Consider the following 12,871-nt stretch of genomic DNA (forward strand, 5'->3'; position numbering starts at 1 on the left):
CCGCCTGCCTCGGCCCCCCCGAAAAGGGGCAGCTCTCCCCCGCATTCCCGGGCACCGGGAGGGGTGGGTCCGGCCCCCCTCGTCCCCTCTATCAGTTTCCCCCATCCCGGGTGCCGGGAGGGGCTGGGGTTGATCTCCCCGTCTCCTGCCCGGGTTTCCCCCCCATCCTTGGCACGAAGAGGGGTTCAGACCGAGTCCCCCCATCCTCTGCCTCCATTTCCTCCGCCCCTGGCACGAAGAGGGGCTGAGGCTGACCCCCTCCACCCCTTGCCTCAGTTTCCCCGATTTCCCACCCCGGTGAGGGGCTGGGACCCCATTCCCCCGCGCTGCCACAGCCTGGAAGGTGACTCCCCTCCGTTGCTGCCGAACATGTCCCGGCCCTCAAGCTGATCCTCCTCCCTCGCTGTGAGCCCCCCATCCCTGCCTCAGTTTCCCCTCGCACCCAGAAGTTGCTCTGCGCCCCACGGCTGCTGCCCACCCGAACCCCGCCCTCCCCGAGCTGCAGGGGACGCCAGGATGGGCACCGGGGGGGGCCCACAGGGTGGGGGGCCTAGCACGGCCTTACTTTGGCCGTTTTGTTGCGTTGTCCCAGTTGTTTCAGCCTGAAGAACCCCAAAGCAGGGTAAAACCGTGTCCGGGTGTGATGGGCGCACCGAGCTGTGCCCAGGCCTCAGCCCACCCTGGCGAGCAGGAGGTTCGGAACGTGATTCACCTCTTCCTGCATCCCTCCGGTCCCTCCCGGTTCCCAGGGCAGGGAAGGGGACGGCCACCCCCGGGTGGGACACTGACGGAAGAGGGGTCTCCTGGGGAAGGAAACCACGGCCATGACTCAGCGCCTGAATCACTGTCCCCAGGGGGGCAGCGAGGGGACACCGCGAGCCCCTTGACCTGTTCACACAGCCCCGGCCCTCCGCTCGCCCAACTCGGGCTCATTATGGCTAATTAATCAACGCTCCTCAGAATTAATTCCTCCACGATTCCTGCAAGCACCGTCCAAACGCGTTTTGCTGAACAACAGCACCATCCTGGGGCACCCCGATACCCCATGGATATCCCACGGCACCCGAATATCCCCTGATACCCCACCACCCTGCAGCAGCCCAGCACCCCATGGCACCCTAATATCCACTGGCACCCTCATATCCCATGTCACCCTGACATCCCACGGCTGTGACGGTCCCACGGCTCCTCCCGTGCAGGAATTTTGGCTGGCAGTTTGGAAAACAGCGGCCCTGGGAGGGCTCTTCCCATCCGCAGCCTCCAGATCGGGATTTATTCCCGGATTTGGGGATTTATGTGACCTTTAAGGGAATAGCGCGCGTCGCGGACGCGTCGATGGGCTCGGGTGAGTCCCGCAGCCACACGTGCGATGAGCAGGGCCGGTCTCAGCTGCGGGACGTGGTGGATGGGGGGTCGGGGGTGTGTCGGCCCCCCCCGTGAGCCCCGCCGGCCTCGTGCATCCCGAGCACGCGGGGTGGGGGCCGCGACCCCCCGGCCTGTCCCGGCACGTCTCGGCAGGCACGGGATCCCAGTGCCACCCCCCGCACCCTGCTGGGGCCCAGGCAGGGGTTTTGGGGAGCGGCGCCTTCACAGCCCCCCCGTCTGATCCCCCACCCACCCGGCGATGGAGCCCCGGCAGCGCCCTGGGCCCCTCCACCCTGTGGGAGCGGCCCGTGAGGGGCAGGAGGGGCCCCAGTCCCGGGGGATCCTGGCACGGCAGCCCCGTCCTCCCTGGCAGAACCCCTGGATCTGGACCCCTGGGTGTCCCCTTCCCTGCATGTGTGTGCACGTGTGTCCATCCCTGTGTGTGTCCATCCGTGCGTGTGTCCATCCGTGTGTGTGTCCATCCCTGTGTGTGTCCATCCCTGTGTGTGTCCATCCGTGTGTCCATCCGTGTGTGTGTCCATCCCTGTGTGTGTCCATCCGTGTGTCCATCCGTGTGTGTGTCCATCCCTGTGTGTGTCCATCCCTGTGTGTGTCCATCCGTGTGTGTGTCCATCCCTGTGTGTGTCCATCCGTGTGTCCATCCGTGTGTGTGTCCATCCGTGCGTGTGTCCATCCGTGTGTGTGTCCATCCCTGTGTGTGTCCATCCGTGCGTGTGTCCATCCCTGTGTGTGTCCATCCCTGTGTGTGTCCATCCCTGTGTGTGTCCATCCGTGTGTCCATCCCTGTGTGTGTCCATCCGTGTGTGTGTCCATCCCTGTGTGTGTCCATCTGTGTGTGTCCATCTGTGTGTCCATCCCTGTGTGTGTCCATCTGTGTGTCCATCCCTGTGTGTGTCCATCCCTGTGTGTGTCCATCTGTGTGTCCATCCCTGTGTGTGTCCATCCCTGTGTGTGTCCATCTGTGTGTCCATCCGTGTGTCCATCCATGTGTGTGTCCATCCCTGTGTGTGTCCATCCCTGTGTGTGTCCATCCGTGTGTCCATCCCTGTGTGTGTCCATCCCTGTGTGTGTCCATCCCTGTGTGTGTCCATCCGTGTGTGTGTCCATCCGTGCGTGTGTCCATCCGTGTGTGTGTCCATCCCTGTGTGTGTCCATCCGTGTGTGTGTCCATCCGTGTGTCCATCCCTGTGTGTGTCCATCCGTGTGTGTGTCCATCCCTGTGTGTGTCCATCCCTGTGTGTGTCCATCTGTGTGTCCATCCCTGTGTGTGTCCATCCCTGTGTGTGTCCATCCGTGTGTCCATCCGTGTGTCCATCCATGTGTGTGTCCATCCCTGTGTGTGTCCATCCATGTGTGTGTCCATCCGTGTGCCCACCCATGTGTCCACCCATGTGTCCACCCATGTGCCTCCCTCTCCCAGCTGCAGCCATGGCCACCGCGGAGCCCCTCTGTGTCCCCACACTCCTGTGCACGCGTGTCTGTTTGCACGTGTGTGCGAGTGTTTGCACACGCGTGTGTCCGCACACGCGTGTCCGTTTGCACACGCATGTGTTTGCCCACCGGTGGCCCCGCGAGCCATCCCGGCCACCGCCAGCCCCCGCAGCTGCCGCAGCCCCCCGGGCCCCCCGGGCCCCGCCGCTCCCCGGTCCCCAGCACCTGCCGCGGCCGTGGCGGGGCCGGCCCCTTCCCGGCACGCGGGCGCTCGGGGAGGAAGAGTGGTAATTAAGTTAATTTGCACATGCAAATCATCCGCAGTTGGAATCTGTTAATTTTATAATTTGATGTTTAATGTACATATCTGCTGTGTTTTCCCAGGCAGAAACCCAACATTTTCTGGGTGCTAATGACAGGGGCCGCGCCCCGGGGTGGGGGACAGGGACCCCCCCGGGTGTGCAGGCGCTGGTGAGGCACCGGGGATCAGCCACCACCGGGAATGGGTGCACCCCGGTGTACGCTTGGGCCAGCCCCAAAAATGATTGAATTTGCCCCGTTCTGGAGGCAGCGTGGCTTCTTTCCACCCCTCCTGCCCAGGAGGTGTTTTGGGATGGTGGTGGTGAGCTGAGACCTGGCCACCCGTGTCAGCTAAGAGGGATGTGGTGGCCACCGGAGCGTCCCCACCCTGGAGGGTCACTGGTGGCATCGGTGGCAGCACCCAGCACCAACCATCAGCACCCCAAAATGCAGGATACAGGCATGGCGTCCTCTCCCCCTTCCCGACGCATCCCTGGGAGCTCTGCTGCCTCATCCCCAAGCTCCTGCCTGAGGAGAGGGGCGCAGAAACTGGGGCTGTGCCCAGACTGAGTGTCACCCCAAATACTGCCCTGAGGCCGAGCACCTCCCGGGGCTGAGCATCCCTCCAGGGCTGAGCATCACCCTGAGTTCAGGCATCATCCCGGGGCTGAGCATCACCTCCAAGTCAAGCATCACCCCAAGGCAGAGCAGCTCCCTGGTGCTGAGCAGCACCCCAGGGCCAAACATCACCCCCAACCCAACCCCCGCCGAGCCAATCATCCCCCAGAGCAAGCGCTGCCCGTGGCTCAGCTGCCAGGGCTGGCTGAGGCCACTCCAGTCCGGTCCCTGTTTATCTGCAGGACCAGCTGGGGCTTTGCATGTGCCGGATTTGTGGGTTCCCTTTGAAGCTCCGGCTGCCGCCGGCCCCGCGCCTCTGCCGCGGCGGAGATAACGCGGTTCCCCGCAGCCCGGGGCTCGGCAGGACGTGGTCATCCTCCTTCCCGGGGCTGGATCCGGCTGGGAGCTCCCCCCGTCCCCAACAAGGCACGGAGCAGCCCTTGGGGAGCAGGGGAGGGTGATGCCACCTTTCTAATGAAAACTAATTGCCATTAATCCCGTCTCATTGTTTACTCGGGGCTGATTTAAGCACATTTCAGGCAAGACTGAGCAGTTGAACATTTCTAATGTATTTTTCTTTCTGCTTTAATGACCTTGTTCCTGCCACCCCGCTGCCATCTCCCCGCTCCAGGAGGCGACTGGTGACTTCATCGAGTTCATCCGGAGAGAGAAGGACCCTCCGTGACTGCTCTGGGGGTGGCTGGGAGGGAGCTGAGCTCCCCGAGCCCCACGGGGACCCGGCTTGGCCCCACGCCGGCTGGGACAGCCCTTTGTCCCCATCAGTGTCACCCAGCCATGACCATCACGTTCGCTGGCCTCTCCCGTGCAGATGTACCCCCAAGGCCAAATCCAGCTGTTTCCAGCCCTGCACAGCCCCCCTGGCCGCTCTCCCTGGGATCCCATGGCTCTGCCATCCAGATGTGCCCCCGTGACCCCATTCCAGCTGTTCCCACTGTCACCCCAGGGCCATCCATCCAGCTGTTGCCCCCATGCTCCCAAAACAGCTGTTCCCACTGTTACCCCAGCCAGATGTGCTCCCCGGAGCCCAGTCTGTCCCAGCCCAGCTGTTCCCCCCCAGTCCATGGCCAGTCCCCTCCACACCCCATCCCCATGTCCCCTCCATCCCCCCCAGTCTCCCACCGAGCCGGGGCTATTTTTATCCTCCTTTCAGCTCTCTCCTGCTCCGGTTCCATCCGGAGTCAGTGACTTTCACAACCTCCTTTATTCCAACCCCAGACTTTCAGTTCTCCCTCCCTCTGGCAATGAACCAGCGCCGGGAGGGGGGGGGGCCCACAGAGGTGCCCGTGCCCCCCAATCCCTGATGAGGGACTTTGCCAAACGGAAGAGTTGCCCCCACCCTTGCTCCCTCCTCAGCTTTCCTCCTTTCTCCTCACGAGGATAAAATCCTCAAGATTTCCGTATCCTACCGAGGGGGAGGAGGAGCAAAGTCAAGACTTTTGGGTGGGCAGGTTTTTTTTCCCCCACTGAGGTCATGATGTGGCGATGGGGGGATGCCTCAGGTCTCTCCCAACCCCGACCCTTTCCCTGAGCCACCTCACTCCCACCCCGTGCCTCAGTTTCCCCAGTGACCCAATGCACCAACAGAGCCCCCCAAACCCCACCCCCAGCCCCCCAAAGTGACCCTGCCAGATCCCAGCGGCCCCCCATGTGGATCCCCCCCGGCAGAGCGGCTCTTCCCGGGGAAAATCCGGGGCCGGCTCCTGGCTTGGGGCCCCGGCAGCGATTGTGATTTTCCCCTCAAGCGTGGCTAACGCCGGCCCCGCAGCCCAAGCCAAAGCATTTTCCACCCCCCGGGGCAGCTCTGGCAACACCCGCTGCAGGGGCAAACCTGGGGATGGGGGTTCCCCTCTCAGCAAAGGGATCACAAAGATTTCACCCAAAATAATGGCACAAACTGGGAGCAGGCTGCTGAACCCGTCCTGACATTTGCTGGGATTTTTTGGCCCCTCCATCGGCTGTTTTCCAGCTTTCAGCCCAATCCTGGAGGTCTGACGTCGTCTCCTCAAGAGCACAAACCCCCAGGAACTGGGGTTCTGTTCCTCAAAAAAAGATTCATTAATTCAAGGACAATCAGAGTCAAAAAAGCCGCTTTAAAAAAAATCTCTTTATTTATGCCATTATTACAGACAGAGAGTAAAAATGATGCTCTCGTGGCTTTGAAGCAGAGCAAACAAACCGCCCGAAATGGTTAAAAAACCCCAATTAAATGGTGAAAATCCTGCCCTTCCTCCCTGCCTAAGGACTGGAGTTAAGGTCAGCTCTTTCCTTCCTTAATCTGTGATTTTTTATCTGGATAGCAATTTTCCCTGGGCTACCAGCCGGTTGGTAAACGGCCTCTTTTGTCTTTAGCCCTTCCTTTCTCCTCAGGAAAATGGAATCCGATTTTTTTTTTTATCGGTGTTATTTATACACCGGTGCCCGATGGCACGAGCTGCTGATGCTCCCCCCGCACCCCCCTCCAGGTGCCACGGGAGCGGCGGGCCCGGGTGCTTTGGGCATCCGCCCGTGGCTTGTTTAACGTCCCCGTCTGTCACCGCGAGCGCCCGGGACACGATCCAGAGAGCGGTTTGTGGCGGGGGAGTGCCAAGCCGGCACGCCGCGGGCGCCTGGCAGGCGCGGCGAGGGCTCATCGGCGTTTCCCATGGCCCTGCACGTCCCCACCCCACCATCCTTTGTCCCCAAAGAGGTTTCTGTGCCTCCTCTGGCCTCCAGACCCCGAGGCCGGATCCTGCAGCCCTTCCTGGGGAAGCCTTCGGCCTCGCTGAGCCTGGGCTTTGCTCCAATCGATGCTCCAGCCTCTCTTAACACCTCGCAGGGATCGATGGACAAGGCAGGGAATTGCCTGCACCGAGGGACATGGATAATCCCCCTAGCAGGGCTCTGCCTGCAGCGCTCACCTTAACCCTGCCCGTGCCGTGGTGGTCACCAGGCGCTCGGGCAGTGCCACCCGCCTGTGCCCATTACTGGGGCCTCTGGTCACCACCGTCCCCAGGGCTCTGCCTGTCCGTGTCTGCCCCTCCTCCAGCTGCAAAGAGCTCCCACAGCCACTGAGAAAACACCAAAATCTCCCCAAAATCAGACCAGCTGGTGTCACTGGGGTAATTTCCCTGAGTGGGGGGACACCATTGCCCGTTGCTGAGCTCCCCCTTCCCAGATCCTTTCCCAGATCCCCGGCCAGATCCCTTCCCAGATGCCCTGCCAGATGCCCACGCTCCGCTTCCACAGAGCAGTTTAATCACTAAAAGGCAATTTGACACCTTAAAATCACACTCTGCAAACGGGTGCCGGGCTGCCCACGCTCCCACGGGCTCCCGGGTGGGTGCGTGTCCTCAGCGGGCTCCCAGGCTGTGGGAATGCTGTTATCCCGCCCTGTCCGTGTGGCTGGAGCAGCGGAGCATCCTTCAGCGGGAGAAGGAACCAGCCCAGCCGGTGGCAGAGCCCTGCAGAGCCCTGTCACAGCTCAGCACACGCATGAGCTCATCGCAGGGGGGATCCAGGTCCCCGGGGGGTGACACGGCCAGGGATGCTGGGTTCAGTGATATCCCAGCGACGAGCTGGATCCCATCCTGGGGAATCGGCTTTCGAGGAAAAGCAATGTGGGGAGAGGGAAGAGGAAGCTGGAAAAGCTCCAAGATCAGCGGCACTGATACGAAACCATAAATTATCCTCCGGCTGTGCCGGCTGCGGGGACGGGCGGCCCCTCGGAGAGCCGGGGAAGCGGCACCGCCGACATCGACCCCGGCCCCACCGCCGCGGCTGAGCCGCTGCCATCGTTAACGGGAGCTGCAATTTCTCATCAATCCAAAGCGACTAATTAACAGGCGCCGCGGCCGGGGCTGCTCCCCGCATCCATCACGGCACGCGGCCCCGCATCCATCACGGCCCCGCCGCCGGCGGGGTTGGTGCCCGCCGTAAATCACCGGCACCGGGGCTCTGCGCCAGAGCTCCCGGCCAGCGGGCGGGGTCCCTCGGCGGGGCACAAATCCCCCATTTCGGCAGCTGGGGAGCATCCGGCAGCACCGGGATGAGCCGGCTGGGTCGGGATGACTCCGGTTCCCTTCATCCCCCTCCGGCAAGCGTTAACCAGCTCAGCTTCCCGGCATCCCCACGATCTAATTACACCGAAGATGAAGCAGGGAACGATACCTCGCCGTTAATTAATAACTCGTCACGGCTCAGAGCAGGCGGAGAGCGTGAACGCCGGGTGCTGGCGGACCAGGGCGCCCAGGTTTTGGGGTGCAGGGGGGGGGTACAGGCACCCTCAGAGCCGGAAAGGGAACGAGGAGCTGAAAAACGACATTTAAATAATAAATCCCAGCTATTAAGAGAGGCTGTACCTGGGAGCGCCGGGCAGCGCCGGCGGCCAGCGGGGTAATTAGACCGCGGCTGAAATGATGAAAAGATATCTGCAGGCTTTGAGGCCGAGGCTTTGAAGCTGTAAATCCTGTGAAGGCAGCATCCCCGCACGCACCCGCCGGGAGGTATTTACCCGGGACCTGCTTCCCACCATCCACGTGGTGTGCAGAGACGAGGAAAAAAATCCCCCCCGCCACGGGAAGATGATGAGCTCGGGGGGAATATTCCTGGGTACCCCAAATTCTGTGCTCTGGGGAAGGGTAACCCCAGCACCGGGGATGCCCTGGGGACCAGGGTGGTGTGCTGGCTCAGCCAGCGGTTATCCCAGTGCTGCAATTTCCTGTGCCGGGAGTGCCAGAGCCTCGTCCTGTGGGGTGTTGGAGCTTCTGGGATGCAGTGAAAAGTGCCGCTCAGCGCAGGGGGTGGGTGAGTTCAGCAAGGGGGGCCAACACCACCGAGGGAGAGCTGGTGCTGCTGGGGGGCCCCGGTGGCCTGGCGGGGGGTGCTTCCCCCAGCACATGGAAAGGTTTGGATTTCAAACATCCCTGTCCCACGTTGGCGCTGCACACCCCCCGCGGACACACGGACATTCCTGTACGCGCCCGGGCATTCACCCACCCACGGCAGCCCTCGGTCCTTGACTCGGGTGTGGCTGTGCCGGGTCACCCAAAGGGATGTGACCAGGGTGCGGGATGGCATCTGCCTCAGAGAGGCCATCCAAATGGGAAGACCCTTGGATTTGGCCTCTCACCTGCCCGAAACCTCTTGGCACGGGGGTCTGGGGCCAGGGATGCCGTCGGGATGCGGTGGGAGCCGTGCGGCGTGGCTGGACAGGCAGAGCCCAGCAGGAGCGATGCGGCAGCTCGGCACAGGGGTAATTAGCAGCTTTGATTCCAGATCCTCATTAGGGGCTGGCACCCCCCGCTGTTGCGCTCCGTGCAATTAGTCGCTAAGTAACACACGGATATTTATACCCCGGCACAGAACCGGGGCCGGCACGATGCCGGCATCGGCATCGCCGGGGTGCTCCGGCTGGGGCCGGCCATCGCCGTGACGGGGACATTTTGGGACAAGCGGCCCGGGCTTGCCAAGGAGCTGGGATGAAGGTCCGAGAGCCACTCCGGGGTGCCTAGTGGCGAGGCAGCACCCAAGGGTGGGCACCCACAGGGACACGTGTGACACCGTCACCCTGGGGAAGCCACTTCCCTGGCACCACCGCGAGGGACCGGCAGCTCCAAGAGGCTTTTCTATGGGGAAGATGTTTTATCTTCCCTCTCACCCCACCCTAATTAATTGTTTTAATTAAGGAAATGCCACCTCCACTCCCGACTGCCATTTGCCTGCAGAAACGTTGCTAATTACGGCGAGGGAATCGCGACGGGGCTTGTTAGCAGGCAGCTGGGCGGGGGGTTGTGAAGGGGGGGGGGCTAAAAATATATGGGAAAAAGGAAAAGAAATGAGCTCTGAGATGCAAATCACCCTCCAGGCAGCGGAGGGAGTTTGGGGTCCCCTGTGAGGGAAGGGGTGGCCGTGGTGGGGGATGTAGTTTGGTGCCCTCATCCATCACCTCTGCCCGGCAGCGGGTGGGTGCTGAGGAAACCGTGTCCGCTGTGGTGTCACCCAGCCGGAAACCGGCTTGGGAAGAGGGGGGCTGAACCCCAAATTTGCCACTGCACCGAGCTGGCACCACCGCCTCCCTCGCCGGCTTTGTCAGCAGCAGCCGGGAGCTCGCGCTGCGCTCTGCTTTTTAACAGCTTTCATGAATTTTAATGGGCAGTTGCTGCTGGATTTCTCCTCTTCCCGCTGCTTTCCCGCCCCCCGCAGCCCTTCGGGTCGCCCTTTTCCTCCCCGGGGCTGCTCCGGCTCGCGGCATCCTCCGAGCCCCCCCCAAATCCTCCCCGGTGTCCCGCTCGTCACCCCACAGAGGAGATTTGTCCCCACCGGGGCCGGGTGTTGGCGGCGGTGCCGCCGGTGCGAGGGTGCCGCGGGTCCGCCCGGTGGCTCCGGGCACCCCGGTGGCTTTTCCCGAAATTCCATGGATACAAAGGCTCCGGAGACGCTACTTCAGAACCATCCATCTTTATTAGCAGCTGGTTAACACCTCCCCGAGGGACCATAACGAAGGGAAGCAACTTAATCACCGTCATGCAGCGAAGTGCGGGCGAGCACGTCTCCCCCGGCCGTTCCCAGCCCCCGCGCGGCTGCTTCCCGGTGGCTGCGGTGTCCTCGGGTGCTCCCACCTGGTGACAGTGTCCGTCCTGCAGTCCTCCGGTCCTCTGATGATGTCTCTGCTGGCTCCGTGTGACAGCGTCGCCCCTCGGCCTGAAGCCTTGTCCCTAATGGTCCCTCCAGGTTCCTCTGGTCCCCACTGGTCCTTTGGTTCTTCCGAACCTCCTCGTTCTCCAGCCATGTCTCTCCTGGCCCCAAGCAGTGATGCTCCCTCTGATGTCCTCTCTCCTCCCTCCTGGTCCCTCCTGGTCCATGATGGGATCCCCCCTGGAAGGGAGGCTGAATCCTGCCCTTTTCCCAGGGGATTTGGAGAGTGGGGCCGGGACGCTGCAGAGCAAAGGCGTTTGGGTCTGCAAGGGAAAGGCCACAGGGCCACGGTTCCTCAGACCACCTGCCCAGGCACAGGAAAACTGGGAACTGCTCGTCACCAGGGGTGGTGGCACCCCCTGAGGTCCCACGGTGCGGGGATAACGGGGGGGCGTGGATCCAGCCCCACCGGCTGCCAAACCCCAACACCCCTCGCTGTGGCTCCATCCCAGCTCCCAGCAGCTTTCCCAGAGGCTCCATTCCCAGCTACTTTAGATTTGGGTCCCATTCCGAACACAAAGCATCACTTTGAAACGACTCGTGGTTGCCAAAGGGATCGAAATAACATTTTCTGGCGAAGATTTCGCTTTGTTTTTTTAAAACGCTGCTTAGGAAAAGCTCGGCGCTGTTGGTCCCTCTCCTGCCACTGCCGAATTCCAGAGATTTTGGAGCTCATCCCACCTGGCTCCAAAATTCCCCTTATTCTGGGAGAAATTTCCCGGCTCCACCCCCCGCCCTAAGAGCCAGTGTTGGACCTGGGTGAGCTTTGGGAAAGATAGAAACAGGCTTGGACTGCTGGTGGGTCTGCTTGGCTCCCTGGGCTGGGAAAAACTTGTTCCAGGAAGAGTGTGTAGGAGCAGGGGGAAGGGGTGGGAGAAGCTGGATCAGTCCGGCCCAGGGCTTCTGCTGAACCAGGTCCTGCTGTCCCAGCACGGTGGAGGGAGCGTGGTCCCACCAAAGAGTGTCTGTTCTCCAATCCCTGGTCACTGAACTGCCCTGCTTGAACGAGGGGAGGTGGTTGGCCATGGGGTGGAGGTGGCTGTGGCCATGGCGAGATGGTGGTTGCAGATTCAAGCACCTGATATAAGCCCCAAGGCCACAACCACCACCTCCCCAGGGTCACAACCATCTCCCCATGACAACATCTCTCTTATCCCCCATCTTCATCACCCCCCGCCCTGCCTTCGTCCTCCACTCTTCATCTCCATCACTTCCAGTCCTGCTTTCATCTCCCCCACCCCCCGTCTCCATCACCCCCAGCTCCTCCACCGCCGCTCCAGGACCCTGCGGATGCCACCAGCTCCCGCATCCCCACGAGGCGAGGGCGCCGGGGAGGAGCGCCGGGAACCGGAGCGCGGAAGATCAAGAGGAAAATGATCAAAGGAGGGATGTGGGTGAGCGCTGGCAACCCTGTCACCCTGGAGACGGGAAGCAAATATTTGGGCTAATGGCACTCCCGGGGAGCAGGACAGGGCGCTTCCCATTGTCGGGTGACAATAGGGATGGGCAGCTGCCACCGAGCCGCTGTCAGGCGCGGCGCGGGGGGAATTTGGGCTCTCGGCGGTTCCTTACCGGAGCTGGCCGTGAGGCAGCGCTGGGTGCCGGCCGGGGGGATGCTGGGCCGGGGGGCTGCTCTGGCTGAGGGATGCACGTTCAGGGGGATGTTTATCCCGGGAATGCTCTGGCGGGGGATGCTCGGCTGGGGAATTCAGGGGGTGTTGGGAGGGCAAAAGTTCACGGCCCTGGCGCTGTCCCGCAGCGCCACCGTGCCACGAGGCCAGCAGCACCGTGGGCATCGCCAGCCCGGCTCCGTCCCCTCCCGTGCGGGTCTGTCACATCCCTGGGCTCAGCCTTTCCCCACCGTCAGCTCCCCAGAGGCAGCGAGTCCTCCCTGAGCCTTCCTCCCGCAGCCCCGGGGATGCTCCTCCTGCCCAGCCAGGAGGGAAACTGAGGCACGGAGAGCTCAGACAAGCAGTGAGTGCTGGGAAGGGGCTGCAGGAGCTGCAGACGTGTGTGTACACAAATAAATACATGTTACTTTTAAAATACATCTTTTTAATAAGCTCAACCAACTGGTTGAATACAGAGAACACTTAAACATAGCCCCAAATACCTCCAGTTTTAACCCAATGGTTTGTTTGCAACAACATCCTTGAGGTGCTGGGAGAGCATCCAGGCTGCCACCTCCCGCCCTCCTGCTTGGGGACACCCGGCAGAGGTGACAACATGGCCCTTGGTGGCGCTGGGCCACCCACCCGCTGGCAGATGTGGGTCTGTCTGCACTGGGCAAGGCAGGGTGGGCACAGCCCGGGGTCCTGGGGGGGACAGGAGGGTGGTAACAGCTATATTAATACCAATATTATCAATAATGATAATAATAATGAAAAAAATTAATCGTAATTTTAATAATAACAGTACTGACGCTGAAAATACTAGAATTATT

The sequence above is a fragment of the Corvus cornix genome, chromosome 28 (assembly GCF_000738735.6).
Source record: "Corvus cornix cornix isolate S_Up_H32 chromosome 28, ASM73873v5, whole genome shotgun sequence".
Classification (NCBI taxonomy): domain Eukaryota; kingdom Metazoa; phylum Chordata; class Aves; order Passeriformes; family Corvidae; genus Corvus; species Corvus cornix.